Genomic DNA, 24929 nt, shown 5'->3' with positions numbered 1-24929 from the left:
TTGCATAAGACAAATTCTTTTATACCACTTTGTAGTCTATTGCAAGTATGTCTAGTTATATTCACTCATGTAGACTGAGTCTTCCCATTAATTTCAAAGAACGATTTAGGACTTTTCACTGACAACTTAAATTAGCAGTGTAAGTTCCTACCTCAATGGAGTTTGATTTTCTCTTCAGTTAAGTGATCTAAGTCAAAACATTAAAGCCTATGTGTCATACAATAGATTCTCAGAAATTCTGAGTTGGCTATTCTTCTTAGTTTTAATCAAAGCAAAAAATAGCATTTCCATTTTTGTCATCTTCATATTAAAGTATTTGTCATATTATTTGATTCAGTCACCCTGAGTTACACATCAGTAGAATCTGTCTAACCTTTCTCAAAAAGCTGTCCCTGCCAGAACAGGGGCCCATTTCTATAGTAAGTGGCATACCACCTAAATACATAAACATTAGAATCATGTATTACCAGACTACTTAGAACCAGAAGGCATCATGGCAGGAAAATTTGGGTAATATGGCATTTTTACACAGAGATACTGACTCGGTGCAGCTTCCTGTCTCTCTCCTGATCCTCAGTCCCTTTGATGTGCTGTGGGTTTCCTTATTGCCTCCTTTACCTCTCCCCACATATGCACACATACAATCATCACCAAAACCCTTTGTACCTGCTCTGCCTTATTTTCTGCCTTTGTTCTACTTGCAGGGTATTCTTCCATTTCCTCAATTAGCTTTATTAACCAGGAGACATGGATGAGTAGGGATAGGGAATGCAAGTAACTCTCATGCCCTGTTTGTATGTGTCTATGACATATAACTGCAAAAACCAGCAGACGTTTACATGGCCATTCAGCCATGCTGACCTTCACATTGAGATTGTACTGCTGATCTTTGACCTAAATTATTATGCTCAGCTTGGTGGGCCTCTGAAGTTAGTGGATTGTCCACAGTAAATGTGCAGCATTTGGCAACTAAATATTAGAATTAGAGCAGGAGGGGAGGGAGCTAGAGGTAGAAGAGGACATAGAAGGGATAAACAGTGATAAGGAAAAAAGTTTCTTGCAAAAAAATAATTAAATATAGAGCTAAACAACTTTTCTGTGTGTAGAAATGGTGAGACTTTAGGCTAGTATGTTCACTTATATGATTTCCAAGTATGAAGAAGTTCAGGAAGCCTTTGCAAGTATGTTTTCTTCTAATTACTTAAAAATCAGAAACTCTGAATTAAAAATGGAAGGAGAATGTGCCAAAAAGTATTTGATTTGAAATAAATAAGATCCATATGCTTATAGCACTGCACAGAACAAGATGAAATTTTTATGTTTGCTATAGGTCAGTTATTATTTTACTTTCAGGGATTTTATCCAAATGTTTTTGGTGTTTTGGTGTGTTCCCCCCCCACACACACACACAATTGGCCAGACACAGATCTTGAATCTGTCCTCAGTGCTTTGTTTTTTTCAGCCTTGTCTTTTGGACCAAAATAACAACCACATATTATTTTGCCAGAAACTCAGCATTACCACTAATGTGTTTCTTAACAATTACACAATGTTCTTGGCTGTCGTAAAAACTACTTGGTCTAAAAAATATAAAATTAGTATATAAAAATATGTGTAGACACAGACATATAACATACACACACTACGGTACATATTTATATGTATTCAAGCTAAAAGATGGCTTATGGCAAAATTAGAAGTCTAATTATTTGTATACTTTGAGAAAAAAGATTACATCAAAAACATGTATTTTAATTTGTTAAGATGTGGAGGTTGGGAATATTGTGAGTAATGGATAATTTATGTGGGATTTAGGAGTAATAGCTTACAAATACTGAGTATGCCTTTTTACATATAAATGTAATATATAACACAGTGAATTTGAGAGGAAATGTTTAAAATGTGCTTCAACAGATTATCAATGTACTTTCTTGGACTTGAATTATTAGTTCCATAGAAAAGTACTGTGGGAAGGCATTTTTGTATTTACTTATTTCAGAAAGTATAAAACGTCTATAAATTTTCCTGTTTTTAACCAAGAATGAAGGAGAGCTTCCTGGGTGGCTGAATTCCAGCTGTGCAGACTGGTCATAGCACTTCTGCCAATCAGAACAGGCCCTTCAGGAAGCCCTCAGATGCTGAGTCTTGTTTACACGCCTTGTGACTCTGTTTCTCCCCTCCTCTCGTGTGCTGTACTACTAGGAAGATTTGGAAGGATGGGGGAGTTTGGGATTGCATGCCTGAGTAAACTGTAGGAAACTAGGATCACAGCCACAACAAACGGTATTACGGGCAGACTTTGAGCTCATCGTTTGCCACAGGTAAGAAAAGTTGTTTTGTTATCTGAGGATAGCTGATCTGCACCCAGTTTCTAGCTTTACTTTGAGACATTATATTTTACTTTCGTTAACAAAACTAGCAGGCTAACAGCTGAAGAGGAATGATTGAAAATATGGTTAAAATGTGTGTTGTATTTCTGTGACTAAATTTTTAGGATTTAACAATGAAAAACCCTGGTATTTTTATTTAAGGGCAATGTAAAACCAAGTTAAGTTAAAACAAAAGTTTTAAAAGCGTCAGTGACACTAAGCCACTGTGTAGAGAAATTGGAGCTAGAAGCATATTAACAGTATGTGTTTGGGAGGGCATTATATCTAAACAAAATGTTTTCTTGCGAGGCTTCCTCCTTGTTAGTCTTTCAGACAACAGTGTTTTCCTGTGTACTGACTCATTGGTTTAGAAAACATTTCTTAATTATTATGAACCATTCAGAAAGAATCGATATATACATTTAACTCTATAAATTTGATTCCTTTTCTTCCATAATTCTCTCCAGAAGTTTTACAGTACGTTCTCATCATCCTTATGCTGCTCCATCAGCCATAAAATTAAGGGGAACAAAAGAATTCCTGTCTGCTCTTTGTTTTAGGGTTAAATTTTATTATGATAATAATAACTTAGAAGATACTTTGGAAAACTATATTATGATAACATTGCATCGGATTTTATTGTGGCTTACACTTTACTTTCTACTGTTAGTTTTCCCTTAACACTGATCTGATTTATTTTTGAGCATGTACTGAAAAAAAAAAGTTATTTAGAGTAGAAAAAGACAACCTGTGGGTTTTGTGGTTCTTTCTCTTATATATAATAGTCTTACAGATGATTGATAACATTTTATAGCGTCCCAAAGAGGCACTTTATGAAAACTTTAAGCAGTAAGCTTTTGTCTCTTACCCTCAAGCAGGGTTTCTCAACCTTAGCATAGTTGACATTTTGATGAGATGATTCTTTGTTGTGGGGTGCATTGTAGGAAGTTTAGCAGCATCCCTGGTCTGTACCCGCTAGATGCTAGCTGTGACAAAAAAATAAAAAATGTCTGCCAAATATTCTCTGGGGGATGGGTTGAGAAATAGCCCCTACTGCCCTAAAGCACATTAGACTTAATTATCTTTCAAACATCTGGGTGATAGAGAGTTAAGGATGAGGTTGTACTGGTCTTGGTGTATTTGCAGATGTTGCTGTAGCTGACTGCTGATTTTTTCCCCTCCTCATTCTGTTAGAAGTTTTTGCCAACCATGATTCATGGAATAATTTTTTGGAGCTGAGTAATTTGTGGTTTTTCAATTTCCTTACTTTTTTCCGTAGCAAAATTTGTTTTGGTTTTTAGCAAAGTGTTTAAAACAGCAAAGATCTTTGAAATTAAATAATACATGCAATGATATATTTTCAAAGTAGACAGTTTTAAACAATCATGAAAACTGTATATGCTTGTCTTTCTCTGTGTCCTTTCTACCTCTTCTGTCAGACAAACCTTCTTAACTCTAATAAACAGTTTTTAAAAATATATATTTTATTGATTTTGTACAGAGAGGAAGAGAGATAGAGTTAGAAACATCGATGAGAGAGAGTCATCGATCAGCTGCCTCTTGCACACCCCCTACTGGGGATATGCCCACAACCAAGGTACATGCCCTTGACCAGAATCGAACCCGGGACCTTTCAGTCCCCAAGCTGACGCTCTATCCATTGAGCCAAACCAGTTTCGGCTGATAAACAGTCTTACACATAAGAAGACACAGTAACCCTTGAGCAGTTCTTATGAAATGTAATGGTATGGGAGCTGATATTTAAGAACTTTTCCAGGGTTTCTAAAGAGCATTTTGGCATGTAATCATCTTCTTACTTTACAGATCGCAACGAACGAAATAAACCAGAGCATCGTTCTTCAAGGTATGAACTTAAAATATTTAATAATTCTGCATAAATCTTCACGTTTGAAAAATATTGTTTGGAAACAATGCATATATCCCTTTTAAAGTTACTATATATTTGAATTTTCTATGGCATTAAAGATGCTTTACAGGGAAATTTCTCTAAACAAAATCTATACTAATAAAAGGGTAATGTGCAAATTGGTCAGGATGCCCTCACAGTAATGACCAAACAGCAGGCTGCATGGGGCAACCAGACTGGCGGGAGGGGGCAGAAGATGGGGGTAACCAGACCAGCAGGGGGAGAGAGGGGCAGTTGGGGCCGACCAGGCCAGTGGGGGGTCGGTTGGGGTGACCAGGATGGGGGGGGTGTAGGTGGGGGCAATCAGGCTGGCAGACAGAGGTGGTTAGGGGCAGTCAGGCTGGAAAGGGTGGCAGTTAGAGGCAATCAGACAGGCAGGTGAGCAGTTATGAGCCAGTCCTGAATTGTGAGAGGGATCCTGGATTGGAGGGGGTACAGTCTGGGCTGAGGAGAAGCCCCCCATACATGAATTTTGTGTACCGGGCCTCTAGTCTATAATAATAAAAGTGTAACATGCTAATTAGACTGGATATCCTTCCAGATGAAGCTAAGGTTGTGAGGGAAGCCTGGGTCCCAAGTGCCAGAAGCCAGGGGAAGGAAAGCATACTCTTGCGTGAATTTTGTGCATCAAACCTCTAGTATTTTAATAAAAAAATTTTCTTTATAGATTAAGGTATTACATATGTGTCCTTATCCGCGCCCCCCCCCCCCATTGTTCCCCAATCCCTCTCACTCATGCCTCACCCCCGTGGTGTCTTTGTCCATTGATTATGATTATATGCATGCAAACAAGTCCTTTGGTTATCTCTCCCCCATTCCTCTCCCCTCCCCTGCCTTTCCTCTGAGGTTTCATGGTCTGATCAATGCTTCTCTGTCTCTGGATCTGTTTTTGTTCATCGGTTTATGTTGTTCATTATATTCCACAAATGAGTGAGATCATGGGATATTTATCTTTCTCTGACTGTCTTATTTTGCTTAGCACAGTGGTCGGCAAACTCATTAGTCAACAGAGCCAAATATCAACAGTACAACAATTGAAATTTCTTTTGAGAGCCAAATTTTTTAAACTTAAACTATATAGATAGGTACATTGTTATTAACTTAATTAGGGTACTCCTAAGCTGGCCTTTGCTAAAAACTCAAGGGTCCAAAGAGCCGCATGTGGTTTGTGAGCCACAGTTTGCTGACCACTGGCTTAGCATAATGCTCTCCAGGTCCATCAATGCTGTTGCAAATAGTAGGAGTTCCTTTTTACAGCAGCATAATATTCCATTGTGTAGATGTACCACACTTTTTTAATTCATTTATCTGCTGATGTCTCAGTAACAATGGATTCTAACACACTGGCTTTTTTTTTAAATTCATGTAGAAAAAAATAATAGAATCAGCAAGTTATAATTTTATAATTTGTATTCTAATAGTTGATTCAGACAAGAATCATCAGAGGCTCCTAAAACTTGGGCAAAAAGTTGTTGGAGGAATAGATATTCACACTGTCTTACTATATGTTATTCCATTTTTAATTATTAAAAGAGAAATATACTTTTCCAATAAAAATAATTGGTGATCACATTTTTTATCAAGCGGTCAACTATATATCATCATTAGTATGTGATTCCAGATAATGCATCAGCAGTACATGTAGCTAGTACTTGTATAGCTATAGTCCTAGCAAAAAAGAAAAATAATGTCATGAAATATACAGAAAGGCTGGGAAAATATTCAAGATTAAAAACAGACAGAATTTCTTTTTAATCTGGAATTTTAAAATCCAGATTTAAAAGAAAACACTTTGGGGAATAATTAAGAAAATGTTAATGTGAATTTCATTTTGGATAATGGTTTTGGGGGTTTTTTGAGAGTCCGTTTTAAAGCTGGGACAGTGAAACAAGGAAGGGCTTAGGATATAAAAAGCAACAGAAAAGAGACTAGACAGGGCTGCTTAGGCTTGCTAGAAACGCTATGGGAAAGAAGTGAGCCTTGGCGAGGCTGATGTCAGCTCACTGGAGAATCAGAGAAAAGAGGGCCTTGGAGACAGGTCCAGGGGATTAGTCCAGAGGAGACTCCTCTGTCCATTGCTTCCCTGGTTGTAAGTTTCCTCGGGACCCTTAGAATTTAGGAAATGCATGCTTGTTGGAGAACAGGATGAAGGGAAAGGTGTGGTCATGTGCCTGGGTGGGAGAGCACCCCAATAGTAGTTTATTAATATTACCTTTTTAGATGTATAATAGGGATGCTGTTATGTGGTAGAATGTTCTTATTTTTAGGAAATATATGCTGAAGTGTTAGGTATGATGTAGTCTTATGTTTGCAACATACTCTCAGATGATTCACGACAACAAAAACACAGTAAGAGGTAAAACAGAGCAAATATGGGAAAATATCAATAATTGGTGATTAGATGAAAAGTATATGTGTGTTGATTGTACAGTTTCTTTAACTTTTCTGTAGACTTAAAATTTGCAAAATAAAAAGTAGCAGTGGAAGGAACTGTTCTGTGTGTTCCATGAAGTCCCAGAGGGCAGGATGTGAATCTGTGGGTGGAACGTTGGGGGTGTGGATGGCTTTTGTGACATAGCTGGTCAAAGATGGAATGGACCACATGTGAGGAAACTCTGTCAAGGAAAAGGTAGACTAGAAAAGGCTCACACATGGCTGCAGCCCTGTGTACAATCCATAGCCGAGAAGTATTTGCTGAGAGTCCCGAATCCAGGCTCAGGATACAAGAGAAAACAAGAAAAGTCTCCAACTTCATGAGCATGGAGCACCCATTGTTTTGGACTTACACTCCCAATCTCAGAGCAGGTTTATTCTAAGGTCAATCAAATCTTCATAGTTCTACTTCAACAGTGTTTTGGTACTCTTGAGTGTATTCAGGAAATATTTTATTTGTTAATCTCTGGTTTATACTGTTAGATTTTTAAGGATCATGCTATTAGTCTTAGTAACCCTAGCTTAATTAATAGAGTACCTGGTCTAAATAAGCCCCTGTTAAAATAAATGTTTGTTAAATAAATGCCAAATGTAGTTCCAAGAGAGAAAGGGAAATGCCAATGTTTTCCCCTTGCAAACTGGGGAGAACTTGATCCTCAAAAGCTTGCCCATGACTATTGTTGAATGTCTGTAGCAGTAACATGGCAAGAGAAGAACAGATCACTGCCAATCTCACAGAAAACAATGGCCTTTCTGTCTCAATTGGCTGCCTCCTGCTTACCCCCTACCAGGGATAGAGCCCCAAACCTGGGCATGTATGGACAATGCCCAGTGGCCAGGACCCATTTCTCCTTTAAAAAAAAAAAAATATATATATATACATATATATATATAATTGATTTCAGAGAAGGGAGAAAGACAGAAACATCAATGATGAGAGAAAATCATTGATAAGTTGTCTCCTGCACACCCCCTATTGGGGGTGTGCAGGAGACAACTCAAGAAGTAATGTCCTGCCCAGCTGGTGTGGGTCAGTGATTGAGTGTTGACCTGTGAACCAGAAGGTCACAGTTTGATTCCCGGTCAGGACACATGCCTGAGGTTGCGGGCTTGATACCCAATAGGGAGTGTGCAGGAGACAACTTATCAATGATTCTCTCTCATCATTGATGTTTCTGTCTTTCTCCCTTCTCTGAAATCAATAATATATATATATATATATATATATATATATATATATATATATATATATATATATTTTTTTTTTTTTTTATTTTTTTTTTTTTTTAAGGAGAAATGGGTCCTGGCCACTGGGCATTGTCCATACATGCCCAGGTTTGGGGCTCTATCCCTGGTAGGGGGTAAGCAGGAGGCAGCCAATTGAGACAGAAAGGCCATTGTTTTCTGTGAGATTGGCAGTGATCTGTTCTTCTCTTGCCATCCTCAGCTGAGCAGGGCTACCCTGCCAGGCCAGCAATGCATCAAGCAGATTAATACCTGCTGCATCAACAGAGCAGAAAGAAGATATAAACAAAAAATCATTTAATTTTCATATGTTTGTTGGTTCTCTTCAGGCCACCTGGCAGCAAGAAAAAAATATATATATATACACATATATATATATACATATATATATATAATTGATTTCAGAGAAGGGATAGATTCAGGGCCCAGCAAGGATAAGAGAAATGCATTTCTTTTTTTCTTTTTCTTTTTTTTCATAAAAACAAACACTCCTATAGCTTTGTCAGTGAGAGATCAATAAATCTGGGACATCTGCCTGTTCTCTCATTTTGGTGCTGAAATAAGAAGGAAAGTATAACTATTACCAAGTTAAAGAAAAGTTTTATGAGGTATTGTGCAGTGCAAAGAATCCAAGCTAAAAAAACAATGCTTAGCGTTTTTTATAAGTCTTACAGGGTGCTTTTTCTTCTGATGCTGGCATTTTTAAATTTTGCTTGTTGCTGATTGACCAATGTGCAAATCAGGAATATCTGAATTCTTGTCTTTTTCTTATTTGTTTAAACATAGCATTTCCAAAATTAATGTCCCATGGAACATTTTTCTGTAGGATATTAATATGCAAGAAATAAAAATGCATAAAAATGTTTGTGAAATGGTGAGTTAAAACAAAATTGGAGACATTTCTTTACTCTTATTCCACTAAGAGTCTTTGATATACTAAAGTACATTATAAAACTCCAAATGAGAGATTTACTATACAGAATTTAAACTTTTTTGTTTGAATTTGTTAACTTTCTTTGACAGACACAGCTATTAACAACATCTTGAAAAATTTACTATGGAATGGCAGTTTGGTAAACTAATCCAGAAAGAAGTAAGAGCTAAAGATAATAGAGAAAGTGAGGATTGGTGGCAAAAATAGAAAATTAGGAGCTTTTTTTTTTTTTATCACTTCACTAACTCTGAATAATATTAATAGATCCCAATGACTTATTCAAGCTGCAAAACCAGCTATTTTGCTTAAATGTTTTACCTACTAAAAGGAAATAATTTACAGCAGTGACAAAAAGGCAGCAAAACAGAGAATTCCAAATAGAAATGTATAAAATGAATTTAGGATATTGATTATCAAAGGAATGAGTCAGTGGAGAGTCCATAGGGACTTAAAGTGTATCTAAACTGATTTATTTCTTAAACTAAGTAATGGACTTTGTAATATTATCTATACTTCTTTAAAAACTCTGAAAATTTTCATAACTAATTAAAAAGGCCTTCAAGAAGATCCTGAATCATGTGGCATCAATAAAGAAGCTTTTATAGGACATGGGAATAAAATTTAGTGAAATTCCTTGATTATTTTTGAAAGAGAAAATAAAAAGTAGGAAGTCAAGAATGTTTAGGAAAAACATGATTAAACACTGTTCCCATTTCACCTCTCTTCATAGTGTCACTCCTATAGTCCCCTTTACTAGAAGCACCACATCATTTGTTGCTCTGTGGATGTTTATCCCATTTGTCAGTTAAAAGTTATACAAGTAACACATGAAAATATTTTTAATAGTACAGAAATATATGGTTCTGCCTTTATTCCATAGGCAACTGTTAAGAGCCTGGTGGTTTAATGTCTATCCTAGATTGTTTTCTGTGCATATATATGTGCATATAAATATATTCTATGTATATATATATCCAAGTAATATATAGGAAATGAGGATATACTGTGTGTGTGTGTGTGTGTGTGTGTGTGTGTGTATGTAGTGTGTAGATATACTAGTTTATGTTTGCATATACCAACTTGCTCTTTTCATTTATATTTAAGAACATATAAGTTTACTTTTTAAACTGCTACATAGAATTTTATATTATTGTTTATTTAATCAGTTTTTTATTGATAACATTTGGGTCATTTCCAGTTCATAATAGAAATGATGCTGCAGTAAACATCTTCATGTTCATATCTCTGTACACATGTGGAAGAAAACCTCTATTGCTTCTTCCAAGTTTGATTTTTAAAAATTTTCTATTGAACACCTATTCTCATTCACAATTATTTTGTCTTAAAATTCTATATGCTCTACATTTCTATTCACAATTCTAAGATAGCTTAATGGTGATTGGTGCCACTCCAGGTTTAATAGGGCCTGTTTCTCATACCCCCCACATCCCTGTGTGGCCTGAAATGTCACCCCACACTGGGAGGGACTTAAGCTCAACTTGCAGGAAATCTATGCAGCACATAGTTCAGTACACTAAGAAAAATAGCTGGTGATGTTAGAACTCACTTTATCATTAAAATTTGAAGGGGTCATGGTACCCTGCATTGATTACTCTTATGTTGATCTTAAAAAGATGTTGAAGATTTTATTTTGACCTTTTATTATCATCACATTATGACTTAAATAGATTAGCTAAAAGCAAAAGATTTAACTTGTTTTTGCTTTTCTTCTTTCTAAATATGTCTATTAAAATATGACATGCTCTGCTGGGCTTAGTTTAACTACTGTAATTCTGTAGCATTTCCCTGCCCATATGTTTTGATTCCTATACCTCTATAAACTATAGCTTGTGTGTAATTATTTTCTGGCATTATGTTTTCTAAGCTATAAGAGAAACATTACTTTAGCTATAACATCTGTAATGCTATAAACGAGGTGAAAAATTAAAGTGTATACAGGTTTTGTGAGTGGGAAAAATCTTTTTGCAGTGGGAGATGTGAAAGGATTACTAGCATTTTATGTCATTCTATATAATGTTGTTTTATTGTGGTCTTAAGAAATGTCACTTTAGCATTTCCCCCTGGTGTGATGGGAATGAAAATGAAGCATCTATATGGTATATCAGTTGGGTAATTGAAAAGTTTTATCAGCTGGCCTACCACAGCCATCTTAGTGTGGCACTTAGTACTTAGTGTGGGGGCTTCTCTGGAGTTGTTTCAAATTAAACTATCAGCAGGAGTTAACTCTGGAACAGCAGCTGCTCCTGTTTTATTACTTTTTCTCAAGACGGGTATTGTAGCCAACCATTTCTCAGCAGTCTAGGGAGCACATAGAACTCCTAGCCCTGAAATTTTTCATCCTAATTCTTTCCTCTCTTTCCCTTGGGTTAGTTATATTTTATATTAGTTCTTTGCTTTTCTTCAGTGTAATTTAGAAGCAGTTATTTTCAAAGTTCTACAACACATATATTAAATAGCCTTTAGTTGAGTACACTTTGTATACATCTTTGTGGATTTCAATCCCTAGTTTATGGTTTTACCTCAGCTAATATCCTTATACATATGGACTAATTTTTTAAAATGTTTTCTCTTACTGGCATAACGTATATCACATTCTTCAAATGTATTGATTAGGACTTTGAACCACAGAAGTATACTAGCTAATTCCTGGAAAAAACCTTAGTATGGGACAGAATTGCTAACTAGTCTTTCAGTAGCCCCGTCATCTCTTGTCTCAGTTACAGTAAACGGCTGTTGATTAAAATGTAATCTTGTCTTTATACATAAAACCCTTCTCAACCCAGAAATCAGGCCTGGTCCCAAAAATACAATCTCAGGGTTGGGGCTTCCTTTTTGATCAGGTGCTCTTGGTCAGGGATTTTCAACTGGTGTACCTCAGGAATTTTTAAAAGATGTGATATCTGACTAGTCAGGGGCACTGACCACTTTTTCCTAGATTACATAAAAATTTTTTTTTAAAAAAGGACAGTGGTAATAAAATTATAGTCATTCAGTGTGAATGAATCAAAATTATACCTATTTTTTTGCCGAAACTGATTTGGCTCAGTGGTAGAGCGTCAGTCTGTGGACTGAAAGGTCCCAGGATCGATTCCGGTCAGGGGCATGTACATTGGTTGTGGGCACATCCCCGGTAGGTGGTGTGCAAGAGGCAGCTGGTTGGTGTTTCTCTCATCGACGTTTCTAGCTCTCTATCTCTCTCCCTTCCTCTCTGTAAAAAATCAATAAAAATATATTTTTTTTAAAAAGCAAAATTATACCTATTTTTTTGTGTAAAATTGGCACACACACACACACACACACACACACACACACATATATATACATGCTAAGGGATGAAAAAGGTTGAAAATCACTGTTCAAAATCAGAGCATTCTGCCCTAGTGATAGCTTCTGTCACTTCCAGTCTTGTTCCAGTTGTAGAGTGGCTTTCCAGAAATGTAGAGTGAGCCTGCCCATCCTATACAACACTTAAATGCAGAAAGAAAAAAAAAGGCAGGCATGCCAAAGAAGGACTTCTGTGTGACTCACTCCTTATGGAAAGGAGGATTGAGAATGCGATTAGGAAAACAAAAGAATAGAAGGAAAGTTTCGCTTGTTTGATTGTCCTCCTTAGAGTAGAATGCTGGGATGGGGTAAAAGTAGCCCGACCGCTCATGTGGCTGCCTCCCAGTCTGTCCCCCAGTCTCCTCAGTCCCCCAGCCGCCCAGGGCTGGTCCAAGATGCAGGCAAGTCTTGGATGGCAGCTGCCCAGTCGCCCAGGGCCACCCAAGACTCGGGTAACCAGGGCCAGCCAAGGCTCGCACTGCCGGCAGTGGCAGCAGCAGAGGTGTAATGAGGGTGTCGCCTTTCCTTGATAGCTGGGTTGCCTCCTGTCCCTGAGGGCTCCTGGACTGTGAGAGGGGGCAGGCCAGGCCAAGCGACCCCTCCCCTCCAGTGCATGAATTTTCATGTACCAGGCCTCTAGTTAATAAATAATAATACAAGAATAAACTCTGTGTTTCACATACTCCACAACTGTAAACCTACTTTTCCCCACCCAGTACAAACATCCCCTCAATTGTAAAGCTGTTTCCTGGAGATAATATTGTTCCTGGCACAATAGGTTGTCAAAGCAGTCCAGGGATGCTATCAAAGGATGACAAATAGGACCTAAATAGGACATCTATGGCCCAATACTTTCTCTTTTGGTTACAGATTCTAAAGAAGCTCCAAATAAAAATTCCTAATAACCTGAACTATACTGTTAAGAATTTTTCTATATGCCAAATTCCTATCTTTAGCACCATTATTCTTTTTGTCTTAAATGAAATTACATTCACTTGTTTTGATTATAAAGCAGAATATGCTCATGATAGAATATTTGGAAAAAATAAGCATATAAAAGAAAAAATCATCTATAAATCCACCTTCTCATAGTTAATCACGATTATATTTTGATATATTTCTTTCTGGTTTTTATCTTTTTATACATACTATTATTTTAACATAGAGGCTCATGAATATATTGCTTTTAAATTGTTGTTTTCATCTAATGTTAATATTGTAAACATTTTCCCATTTCAGTAGCCTTATAAATTATGATTAAATTTTCTAGTACAAAGTAATACATTTTTATTATAGAAAGTTTATTTAAAAAAAGAAAAAAAATTAAAGTTATTCATGGTCCAACCACTGTATAATAACTACTGTTGGTATATTGGTGGTTCAGCCTTTCTGCTGTGCCTATTTAGTGTATTTTTATAAAATATAATCTGGATTATACTGCACATTGTATCGTATATTAGCTTTTTTTTGTTGTTTCGTTTTGTTAATCCTCACCCAACGATATTTTTCTAGTGATTTTTAGAGAGAGTGGAGGAGAGGGGGAAACAGAAAGAGAGGAGCATCAGTGTGAGAAAGACACATCAATTTGGTGCCTCCCACATGCAACCCAACCTTGGCCAGAGGTATGTGCCCTTGACTGGAATCGAACCCGGGACCGTTCAGTTTGAGGGCTGACACTTTATCCACTGAACCAAACCAGGTAAGGCTACCTTTTTTTTTTTTTTTTTTTTTTAACTAAACAAAAGTTTATCATCATTTTTCTATGATATGATTTTAAAAATATATATTTTATTGAATTTTTTATAGAGAGGAAGGGGGAGGGAGAGAGCTAGAAACATCGATGAGAGAGAAACATCAATCAGCTGCCCCAAGGTACATGCCCCCAACCTGGGACCCTTGAGCCAAACCCATTAGGGCTAAGATATGATTTTTAATGGTATTCCATCGTGTAGATATCAAACTTTAATTATTTTGCTGTTGTCAGACATTTAGGTTATTTCCAATATTTTCCTATTAAAAACAGTGCTGTGGTAAGATTCTTATATCTGCATTTGAATAGCCCATCATTGATTACCTCCTTGTGATAAGTTCCTAACAGTGAAATTAATAGATCAAAGTTAATGAATCAAAAAAAATTTTTTCAGACTTTTTACATGTACTGTCAAATTGCCTCAGTAAAAGGTTGCAGTCTCACCACTATAAATTTATTTAAAGATTTCCCCTTGCCCCATGTTGCTTATAGAATGAACTAGAAGAAAATAACCAATAAGGACTTTTTCTTTCAAGTTGACTCATATTTTTATGTTAGAATGCTCAGATTTATTGACCATGGCCCATTTCTATAATTTTTAGTTCAGACCTCCAAACAATGCTTTGCAAAAGAATCTTGTACTAATTCAGAGCCCCCATAAATCCCCTTGCCCAGCGCCTTTTAGAGGCCTTTCTACAGGGCATTTAGGAATCAGATCACCTGGATAAGAAGTACATACACCTCTGCCTATCCTTTATGTCTGTATTTGAAATCAGGACTATTTTGCTCAGGTTTGGGAAACTTCTAGAGTGACTCAAAATGAATACAAAAAATACTCCCAGATCATACCCAAGATTGGAGAACTTTTTAGGGCAATCCAAATAGATTTTGAAAAATACCTTTTCAGCTATTTAGGTTCTGCTCATATTGGTAAAATCATTCAGAAAAGCAGTGAAATATAAGGTAAAGTGCTTGGGTTTGAACTAAAGCCTGAATTAGAACCCAGCTTTTCCCCCTTAGGAGCTATGTCTATTGGGCACTTGTGTACCTCAGTTTACTCATCTGTAAATGGGGTTAATACTAATACCTTTTAGGGTTATTTTAATGATTACTTCAGTAAGAGTTGAAATAGAGAAACAGAACCAGAAATATATTAAGAAAGTTATCGTAGCAGATCACTAGGAAGGGCAGGCTGGAACTTCCGTACATGGATTGAAGCTGTCATCCACCAGCAAGATTTTTTTTCTTTGTCAAAGAAGCCTCAGCTTTGCTCTTAAGACCTTCCAGTTGATTGAATGAGGCCTGCTCAAATTATCAAGGATTATCTCCTATACTGATTATGAACTTTAACCACATAAATTTGTGTTTAATTGGATAACTAGAGACTGTAGCCTAGCCAAGTTGACATAAAATTGATCATCACAGTTGCTTTGGACCTCACTTAAGCAGACTAAACCCACTTGGGATTGAATTTTTTCAAGCCCAGAGCTCTTCAAGTGTCTATAATCAAGTTCTTTCTGACAGATATTTGATATCTGTTAGTTTTGTCATAAGTAACTGTATCATTGCATTATTCATAATCCTAAAGAGTTCTCTCTGTCGGAACCTGGTCATGACAGGATTTTATGCAGGAACATAAACTGGTGGTATCTGCTCTTACCGTATTTGTGTTACCCTTCCATGCTTGTATGAGCACAATGCTACACAGTTCTGCTTTGTGTGGCCTGGTCAAGTCTGGCATTGTCTGAACTGTTAAGGGTCCCATAGGCTTCTGACATAGTGACATGATAACAGCTTTGGCTACTTAGAGAAAAGATACAGATTCAGGCCTATCTTTTTACTAGCCCTGGCTTTTCATAGCCAATTTTACATATCAAATGAACTTCCTTTTGGGAAGTTAATTGTAGTCCTTTGAGCATAAGAAACCCTAACCTCCTCTCAATCCGAATATATCTTTGTTCTCTCACTCAAAGTAGGAAAAGACTGGCCACTCAGAAGTAAAATAGCAGTGGAAAAGCACAATAAACACCGGTAGGCTACTTCCTTGTGGTCTTGGGTTTCAAAGCTTTTAGCACTAGCTCTGGACATAATGCCTGTAGTTGATCCTCTTGTGGCTTCTAGGCCTACATTTCTGTGATTGGTTTGTTTGCAGTCCTTCTAAACCTTACCTCATACAGGAGTGGTGGCTACAGGGCAAGCAATCCCTGCCTGCTTCTCCAAGAACTGCCTCCCAGACTCAGGGAACCAGGTTTTCGCACAGCCTTACCCCATTTGACTATAGCTGATAGACTTCTTACCCAATGCTTTGATAATCTAATTCTTTCTCTTGAAAGTTTAAGCTAAATATAGAGCTGAGAGACATGGTTTCCAGAGCTTGAAAATTGTTTCAATTTGGTTTTGGTGGGATATATATATATACTGATGAACACAGGTCAGAGATGCTGATGAACAAGCAGAGCCAGTCCAACTTTAGTAGGAGATGGACAAGGGAAGCAGAGAGAGTGTGGTCTCAGAGAAAGTGAGGAAAAATGAGGGCTTGTGCTTGTTTCCCAGGGCAACATGAAGTTCACCTGCACTTGCTGTTTGTGGAAATACCCATATATGCTCATAAGTAAAACCTCATTTAAAAATTTAATTTAAAGGGATTTCAGATGCTTTTACCCTCACAAGATAATATAATGCCATTAGAAGAAATAACCATAAGTATATTATAATTTAGAAATGAAAATTACATATTTAGCATACTTACATTGGCTTTAGGACTAACCCAAACTATTGCTTTGTTTCAGGATTTATTTCCATGAATTTATTTCTAGGTTAGGGTTCCATCAATATATTGAAAAAACAGAGCAGAGTAGTACTTTAAAGTATTTATATACAAACCAAATCACTGCCATATAATACAGTGTGTGAAGGAAGAAATGTATTGCTGGTCTTATGAACACTGACATCAGATCTATGCTTTACTGAGTAATAGAAGCCTTTATTGTTTTGTCTTTTTTTTTTTTTTTTTTTTTTTTACCAACAGAAAACAACAATACACACCTCTTTTAATGTAGGATCTCCTAAAACAACACAAAATATAGCCAGACCCATGAATTTCCAAACATTTGTTTGCATACACCTCTTGACATGGTATATGTTAATGAATAAATCCCAGAAGTGATGAAAATCGTCAGTCATTTTCTAGTACTCTTCAAGACACCTCCCCCTTCCTCCACCATTGCCTTTGAGTTAATCTTCCAAGCCAGGGGATATTCATTGGAAGAAGATAAGTTCTCAGGGTTCCTTGGTAATTAATTCACAATTGTCACTTACATAAATTTTTGTGTGTGTTTTCCTCTCAACATTCAGGTGAACTTTTTGTGAGGCAGGAAAGCACAGGAACTAAGAAGACAGTCTAAGTTCAAATCCTGGCTTCATCATTTATAAGCTGTGAGACTTTAGATATTTCAATTACATAAACCCTTTTCTCATCTGTAAAATGGGGATAAAGATATACCTCTTCTGAAGATGGATGTGTGGATTAAGTGAGTCAAAAGACATGAGGCATTAGAGCAGTGCTCAGTTAGACTAGCTGTTATTTTTGAAATGGGTTTGTTATCAAGTCCAACTCCCTTACTCCAGTTGGATTAAGTAATTGATTTTTAGTAAGTGGAATTTAAATTGGGATCTCGGAGCTATTTAAGTTTCTTATTTTAAACAGTTTAGAGGAGTAGGTAGAGATCATCCAAACATTCCCGATGCTCTTATATTATAGATGGAGAAACTGACATTAAGTTATACTGTTACGCTCACAGATCAAGTAGTTGCAGGGCTGAAACTGAACCTCAACCCCCCCTCATACAGTTCACTCTCTCTGTCTGAAACTATTAGAATGATCCTTGGTCCTGAGCCCTCTGTGCGCTGTCTCCAAGAATACATTCATACTATCAATAGTAGACTTAATTCAGGCAAACGCTTTATGTACAAGGGTGGGTCACCTCTGCTCTCTTTGGCCCTTTACTTGCCTAAAGAAGCAACTGAATCTGGGTATTTAAATAAAGTAGTACCCTTCCCTTTTTTTTTTTTTTTTTTTTAATAGTGCTTACTTGCCCTAGCTGGCTTAGCTCATTGGATAGAGCGTAGGCCCACAGATTTAAGGGTCCCAGGTTCAATTCCAGTCAAGAGCACATACCTCAGTGGGCTCAGTACTCTGGTCGGGCTGATGCGAAAGGCAATTAATTAATTGATGTGTCTTTCTCACAATGATGTTTCTCTCTCTAAAAATGAATGAAAAAATACCCTCAGGTGAGGATTAACAAGGAAAAATAAAATAAAATAAAATAAAATAAAATAAAATAAAATAATGCTTACTGAGAATATAGCCTTCAAATCTTCCATAGATTTGTTCTGCTTAAGACTGAGGCAAAACCACAACTTGCATTTATGATAGGCCTATTGTTGGAAGGATCACAGCTTAAATAAAATCTCTATGAAACATTGATAAATACATGTTTGATATCAAACATATGTATTGGAGTTTCTGTACAATGATATATATGAAAGTGGGATTCACTTATATTCCACAAATAGTTATTGTGTGTGATAAGCACTTTGCTAGGCGTTGTGCTGAACTTAGGGAGTTGAAACCCTAAAAAATAAACATACAGAAATTTTGCCCTACCCTGATAATTTTAAGCTCTATTAAGTTTAGTAGTTGTCCTGTCTCCTGCATTTTTGTTCTTTTACTAGTACTTATCTTTTTATTTATTTTACTTTATTTTATTTTATTTTTTGCATGTATTTTTTTAAAGTTATTTTTGTGGTTGAAAGTATTTCAGGTGTCTTCTTTCTCTCCGCCCTCCCCCCCCCACTCCCCTCCTGCACCCCCCAATTGACTCCCTCCTTCCTGCTCTTGCACCCTCCCAGGCCTTCACTGCACTATTGTTTGTGTCCATGGGTTATGCATATATGCATATAAGTTCTTTGGTTAACCTTTTCCTGCTTCCCCCCACCCCCTTTTCCTGTGAGGTTTGTTGATCTGTTCCGTGCTTCCATGTCTCTGGATCTATTTTGTTCAACAGTTTATTTTGTTCTTTAGATTCTACCCTAACTTCTCTTCTTTTTAAATAGTCTATATTTATGTAGTAGGCCCTGAGAATTGGCCTGCTTGACCTCACTCCTCAGTTTAAACATGACTTCACCTTGAGAAAAAATATGTGGGTTTTGACAGTTTTTGTTGCTCTGGGGAATAATGCTATCATTCATTGTTTACAGTTAAATGTTACACTTCTGCCTGTAGAGGATCTTTTCTAGCACCTTCTGTAACATCTTACAAATAAAACATGGAAAAGTAGAGTGTGCATGTCAGTTTTAAAAACACACATACATAGTTGCGACAAATGTTTCACGAATGTATCATGCGAACAATAGGGGAAACTGAAAGTTGTACTTTGGAAACAAACTCTTTTTTTCTCTGATAAGCTGCGTCTTTATTTAGTGGGTTAGTGGGATCCAGATCAGCACCAGCACAGTAACAGGAACTGAAGTTCAAGATAAGGTCAGGGACAGGGATCTGGTCCAGCCCTTTCCTTGCAGAAGCTCCCCGACCCTTCTTAAAGGGAAGAGGCGTGGGAGAGAAGGCCCCACAGAGTGGGAAGGATTTGTCCTAAGACCTGTCATCTAGTCTGTCTCGGGCTGATGCTGACAAGGATGTTTCTTGAAGGATGAGATCCCATTGAGAGACACAGTGAGGGCCGGGGGTGCTGTGGGCTGCAGTGAGCTGGAAGGATCCAGACTGGTCAGCAGGGCTTAGAGTTTACACAAGCAAATGCTCTGTCACTGTTCTACAAGTCATCTGCCTTTGCCGCTTCATGCTACTAAGAGAAAAATACCGATTCCCACCTTAAATTTTACTAAGGCTAACCTAAAACCCAAGGGAGTTACATGCAGAGAGGAAATCCAAGGTCAGGGTTTTCATACCGTTTCCCCAGAGCACTTGTGTCCCTGCAAAGGCAAAGGCCGACCCTTTCCCTGGGGCTGGGAGCCAGTGCAGAGGGAGGGGAGGACCCAGAGGGACCCGCTGTGCAAGAGGCCATGTGTGCTGTGGCAGACTCCAGTTGCTGGGAGATTTCTCTTCTATTCTGAGACATTTACTTCACCAGTCTCCATGGGGCTTCTTCTCTATATCCTTAGTTGTAGGACTTCTTTTCAGGCAGTTCTCAATGATGATTATTCTGTAGTTTAGCTATAATTTTGGTGTGGTTCTGGGAGGATATGAAGATGCCCACCTTGACTGAAAGCCAGCACATTCACTGTTTCAGGGGGTCAGGAATCTGGGAGCAGCTTAGTTAGGTGGTTCCAGCTTAAGTGTCTCTCATGAAGTCACAGTCCAAAACAAACATTTCTACTGAGATGTTAGCGTTAAAAGGGAATACAAATGCAGTCATGTTTTTTGTTCAACGATAGACCGAATATATGATGACAGTCCCATAATATAAGGGAGCTGAAAAATTTCTATCACCTACTGACGTCATAGCCGTTATAATGTTGTTACAATGTGTCTGTGTTTTTAGCTAGGTGCTACACAAAAGTTAAAAAAAGAAAAAAGTTAAAAGTTTTTAAAGTTAAAAATTACAATAAGCTAAAGTTAACTAATTATTGAAGAAAAAAATATTTTTATAAATTTAGTGTAGCCTTAGTGTACAGTGTTTATAAAGTCTACAGCCATGAACAGTAATGTTCTAGACCTTCACGTTCACTCACCACCCACTCACTGACTCACCCAGAGCAACTCCTAGTCCTGCAAGCTCCGTTTTTGCATCTTTTCTGTGTTTAGATACACAAATACTAGTGTGTTACGTTACCTGTAGTATTCAGTATAGTAGCTTGCTGTACAGTTTGTAGTCTAGGAGCAGTAGGCCATACCACATGGCGCAGGAGTGTAGTAGGCTATACCATCTAGGTTTGTGTAAGTGCACTCTGTGATGTTTGCATGATGACAAAATCATCTTATAATGTCATGGTTAAGAAATGCATGACTGTGCAGTCTTTATGTTAAAATCGTAAAAGGCTGCCTAAAGTTTGAAACATTTTTTTATATTATGGGGACAAAAATGAACAAACTAAAGGCTGGTTTTTAATTACTTTGGCACAATTAAGCACTGGTCAGCAGGTCTTAGAGTTTACACAAGCATATGCTCTGTCACTGTTCTACAAGTCATCTGACCAGTATCTAGAGCACAAATCAACTTGTATTATAGTTTATAATTATTTTTATGAGTCTGGCTCCTCACCCAGAAGCAGTTGTTCATCTTTGTATCTCCATGTTTGGTATGTAACACATGATTGGTGGTTAATGTTTCCTAATGTAAGAGGAGACACTTTCAAGTGAAACAACTAGAAATCTGAGTACCTCAAGAAATGTATTTCTTTTTTAGGCTATTCACAAAAGTAAATAAATGGGGTGGAGAAAAGCTTTCTGATTTGTATTTGTGTGTTGGTTTTCTTCACATATTGTCATTTTCTCAGGCAGAAAAATCATCCAAGTAGCCCTGCTATCCCACTACAGGGACTGTTCCACATCATATGACTTTCTAGAGAAACTGTTTCTGCTGTTACTGATCATCCTGTCATGGGAATTCCACCCAGTCCTTCCTAGACCCGTGGTGTTAGATGCAGGTGGCTTGTGGGGATGAGGTGGAATCTGTAGTACCACTTGCAAGCATGTCTTTGATTCTCACCCCACCAACAACAGTTACATTTCTCTTTACTCTTTGCTCTCCATCTCCTTCTTGTTCTCTTTTTCTTGAAATTCCAGGAAGAATCCCAGATATTCTCTGAGTGGGTTCAACTCAGCATGCAACAGCTGTATATCTCTCCTAGAAAAACTGTGGCCTCAGTTTTAGCAGTCAGAGTATTTGTCTGGAAGCAACATATGTAACTTTATCACACTAGCTTTGGGTGTTTGGAAAGGCTTTCATCACTCCACCAAAACAGGAATGATATTTGCTACCTATCTTGGTGGACATATAGGTAAAGGGAATTACTAGATAATATATCTTTCTTTCTTTTTTTTTTTTTTTTTTTTTTTTTTACAGTAAGGCTGTTAAGAAAAAACAAGTCTGTTTATCTATCTATCTATCTATCTATCTATCTATCTATCTATCTACCTGTCTCTACATACCTACCTGTTCATTAATCTATCCATTCACAGATTGATTTCAGTTGATTGCTATTTATTATGAATTCTTTTTTTAAATTTCTTTATTGATTAAGGTATCACATATTTGTCCTCAACTGCCCATTCCAATTGCCCACACACCCCCCCCCCCACTCATGCCCTCACCCCACTATTGTCCTTGACCACTGGTTAGGCTCATATGTGTGCACATAAGTCCTTTGGTTGATCTCTCCCTTTTATCCCCACCCTCCCTTTGAGGTCCAACAGTCTAACCCATGGCTCCTTATCTCTGGATCTGTTCTTGCTTATTATGAATTCTTGAAGGGTCATGGCCCAAGAAACAATTAGTGTGTGTTATGGACATTTATAAGGTGGCATAGTCACTGGTTAAAGGTGTGAGCAGGATGATCTTAAGTGCCACTTGAGGTTTGAGTTAGGACTGGACTGTCCTGCCAAGCCTGTTCTAAAAATGCCAACACTGGACTAGCTGGGAGTTTGCAGAGTGACCTTGGCTGCTGCAAGAAGGTAAGTATTACTATTCATATCCACACAATCTTGCCAGTGAGAATCTATTTTATTATTTTTTAAAGTTTGGTTATACTTTAATCTCTCTTTCAGTTGTATTTAACTTGAGTTGACATCCATAATTAGTTCTATATTTGTGATTTTTTTTTTTCCACGTCAGATGGGTAATGTGCCAAAGTGATAATAATAAGGTTTGTGGGAGGCACAACTCACACAAAAAGTGTGAACACCTGATCATAATACTTATTAACTACAAAAGAATCTGTGATATTTCTTTTAAGATTCTAGATATCCTTAGGTGTTTCTACATTTTCTAATCTGTATTACAATTGCCAGCCTAATAATCAACCAAAAAACCCAAACTAAAAGCTTGCCCATTTTCTTTTCTGTCTTCTCCACTTAACCATAAGTTCTTTTACTGTAGGGCCTTATCTTTTCTACTCTTGTCTCAGTACCTAGGAGAATCCCTGGAACATAGAAGACACTAAGGAAATAATAGTTACATTAATGATTTTTTTAATTCTAAGTGTTTCTTTTTTTTAATTTGATTATTAACTTCTTATTTTTTATTTTATGTGTAAGCATTACAGGTTTGTTAAGTATAAAGATCATTGTTGTTGTTTTTTGCTATTTTTGTAAGCTGTTTTGAAATTATATGTATGCTGCTGGGCATACTATAATTCTGGATGGTTTTTACACCTGTAATGGCATGTAAGATTTGACTTCAGTCTGTTTCCAGAGAATGATTGGTTATCTCGTGGTTTGAATGTAGTTATAATTAATCAAAGTTCATGAATTTAACATGAACCAAATACTTTTTTTTGTCATAGCAAATCTTTTAAAAAGTAACTTAAAATTATAATATGAAAAATGTTAATCCTAGTAGGTTTGCCTCAGTGGATAGAGTGTTGGCCTGGAGAACTGAAGGGTCCCAAGTTTGATTCTGGTCAAGGACACCATGCCCAAGTTGTGTGCTTGATCCCCAGTAGGGGATGTGTAGGAGAGAGCCAAATCAATGATTCTGTCTCATCATTGATGTTTCTTTCTTTCTTCTTTTTTTTTTTTTTAATATATTTTATTGATTTTTTGCAGAGAGTAAGGGAGAGTGATAGAGAGTTAGAAACATCGATGAGAGAGAATCATCAATCAGCAGCCTCTTGCACACACCCTACTGGGGATGTGCCCGCAACCAAGGTACATGCCCTTGACCGGAATCGAACCAGGGACCTTTCAGTCCACAGGCCAACACTCTATCCACTGAGCCAAACCGGTTTCGGCTCATCATTGATGTTTCTATCTCTCTCTCCCTCTCTCTTCCTCTCTAAAATCAATAAAAATATTTTTTAAAAATAAAATGAATAGTATGTAAAATTTGGAAAATACAGAGACATAAGTAGGTAACAAATCATAATTCCATACCTCTTAGAGACAATATTGTTAACATTTTGGGCATAGGCAGTGATGTGCTAATAAATGTTTAACAACCAGTTCCCTTAGTGTAATTTCAATAAAAATGTTGGTTGATATTTATATTAATATTAATGAGTAAGATGAAAGTGAAGCAACTAAAACATGTCAGAATTTCCGCTCCTTTTGTCAATGATGGATAATAGTTTTTAAATATTGGAAAAATGTTTCCTCAAATTTGCATGGTGTTCATAACATAACAGTTAAGTTGAATCTGCATTATTAACATTTCCTCTGTCACTTTTTAAATCAATAAAATGACAAATTAGGCTCTGGTTTGCCAGTATTTATTATATAAAAACACCTACTATGGCCAATTTCGAGCTACCATCAGGACACCACTTATGGTGAATGGGGAAGAGATTCACAGTAATACATCATTATATAGTATTTCCACTGTAAAGACATAAGAGGCATAAATAGTCTCAAGAGCCTGGATAATAGTAAGGATGGTAAAATGATTAGGAAATGATTAGTTTTGAGTATTTATTGCCTTTGTTTTTGTGTGATTTATTTAAATATGAATTTATATAATTTGTATTAAGTTTATGAAATTTTTAAATAATGGCTATCTTTAATAACTGGCCTGTAGGATTTCTGAGAATTTGTTAGCTCTCTTGAGCCAGTGTGAGTAGACTCATGTACATCACTGAATACATAGATATGTTATCACTTTTCTTGTATAAATATAAAACATAAATATATGTTTACTTATATATTTGAGTGTTTATTTTTTAAAGTAAGATTTTAAAAACAAGGTTGGGATCATA

General features: G+C 36.8%; 1 protein-coding gene and 1 non-coding gene across 2 annotated transcripts in view; one reads left to right on the top strand and one right to left on the bottom strand.

The window, feature by feature from the left end:
- The window catches only part of SH3D19 (SH3 domain containing 19), a 140594-nt gene that overhangs the window by 54158 nt on the left and 61507 nt on the right, over positions 1-24929 (top strand). Inside the window, 1 exon segment of the mRNA XM_045576724.1 lies at positions 4194-4233. The gene's annotated coding sequence lies outside the window, so the exon portion shown is untranslated.
- Positions 22847-22954, bottom strand: LOC118711983. The gene has a single exon (XR_004985920.1). It is a non-coding gene; the product is annotated as a small nucleolar RNA U13 (small nucleolar RNA).

Source organism: Pipistrellus kuhlii, unplaced genomic scaffold (assembly GCF_014108245.1).
Source record: "Pipistrellus kuhlii isolate mPipKuh1 unplaced genomic scaffold, mPipKuh1.p scaffold_m20_p_8, whole genome shotgun sequence".
Taxonomy (NCBI): Eukaryota; Metazoa; Chordata; class Mammalia; order Chiroptera; family Vespertilionidae; genus Pipistrellus; species Pipistrellus kuhlii.
This window is presented reverse-complemented; position numbering and strand designations above follow the sequence as displayed.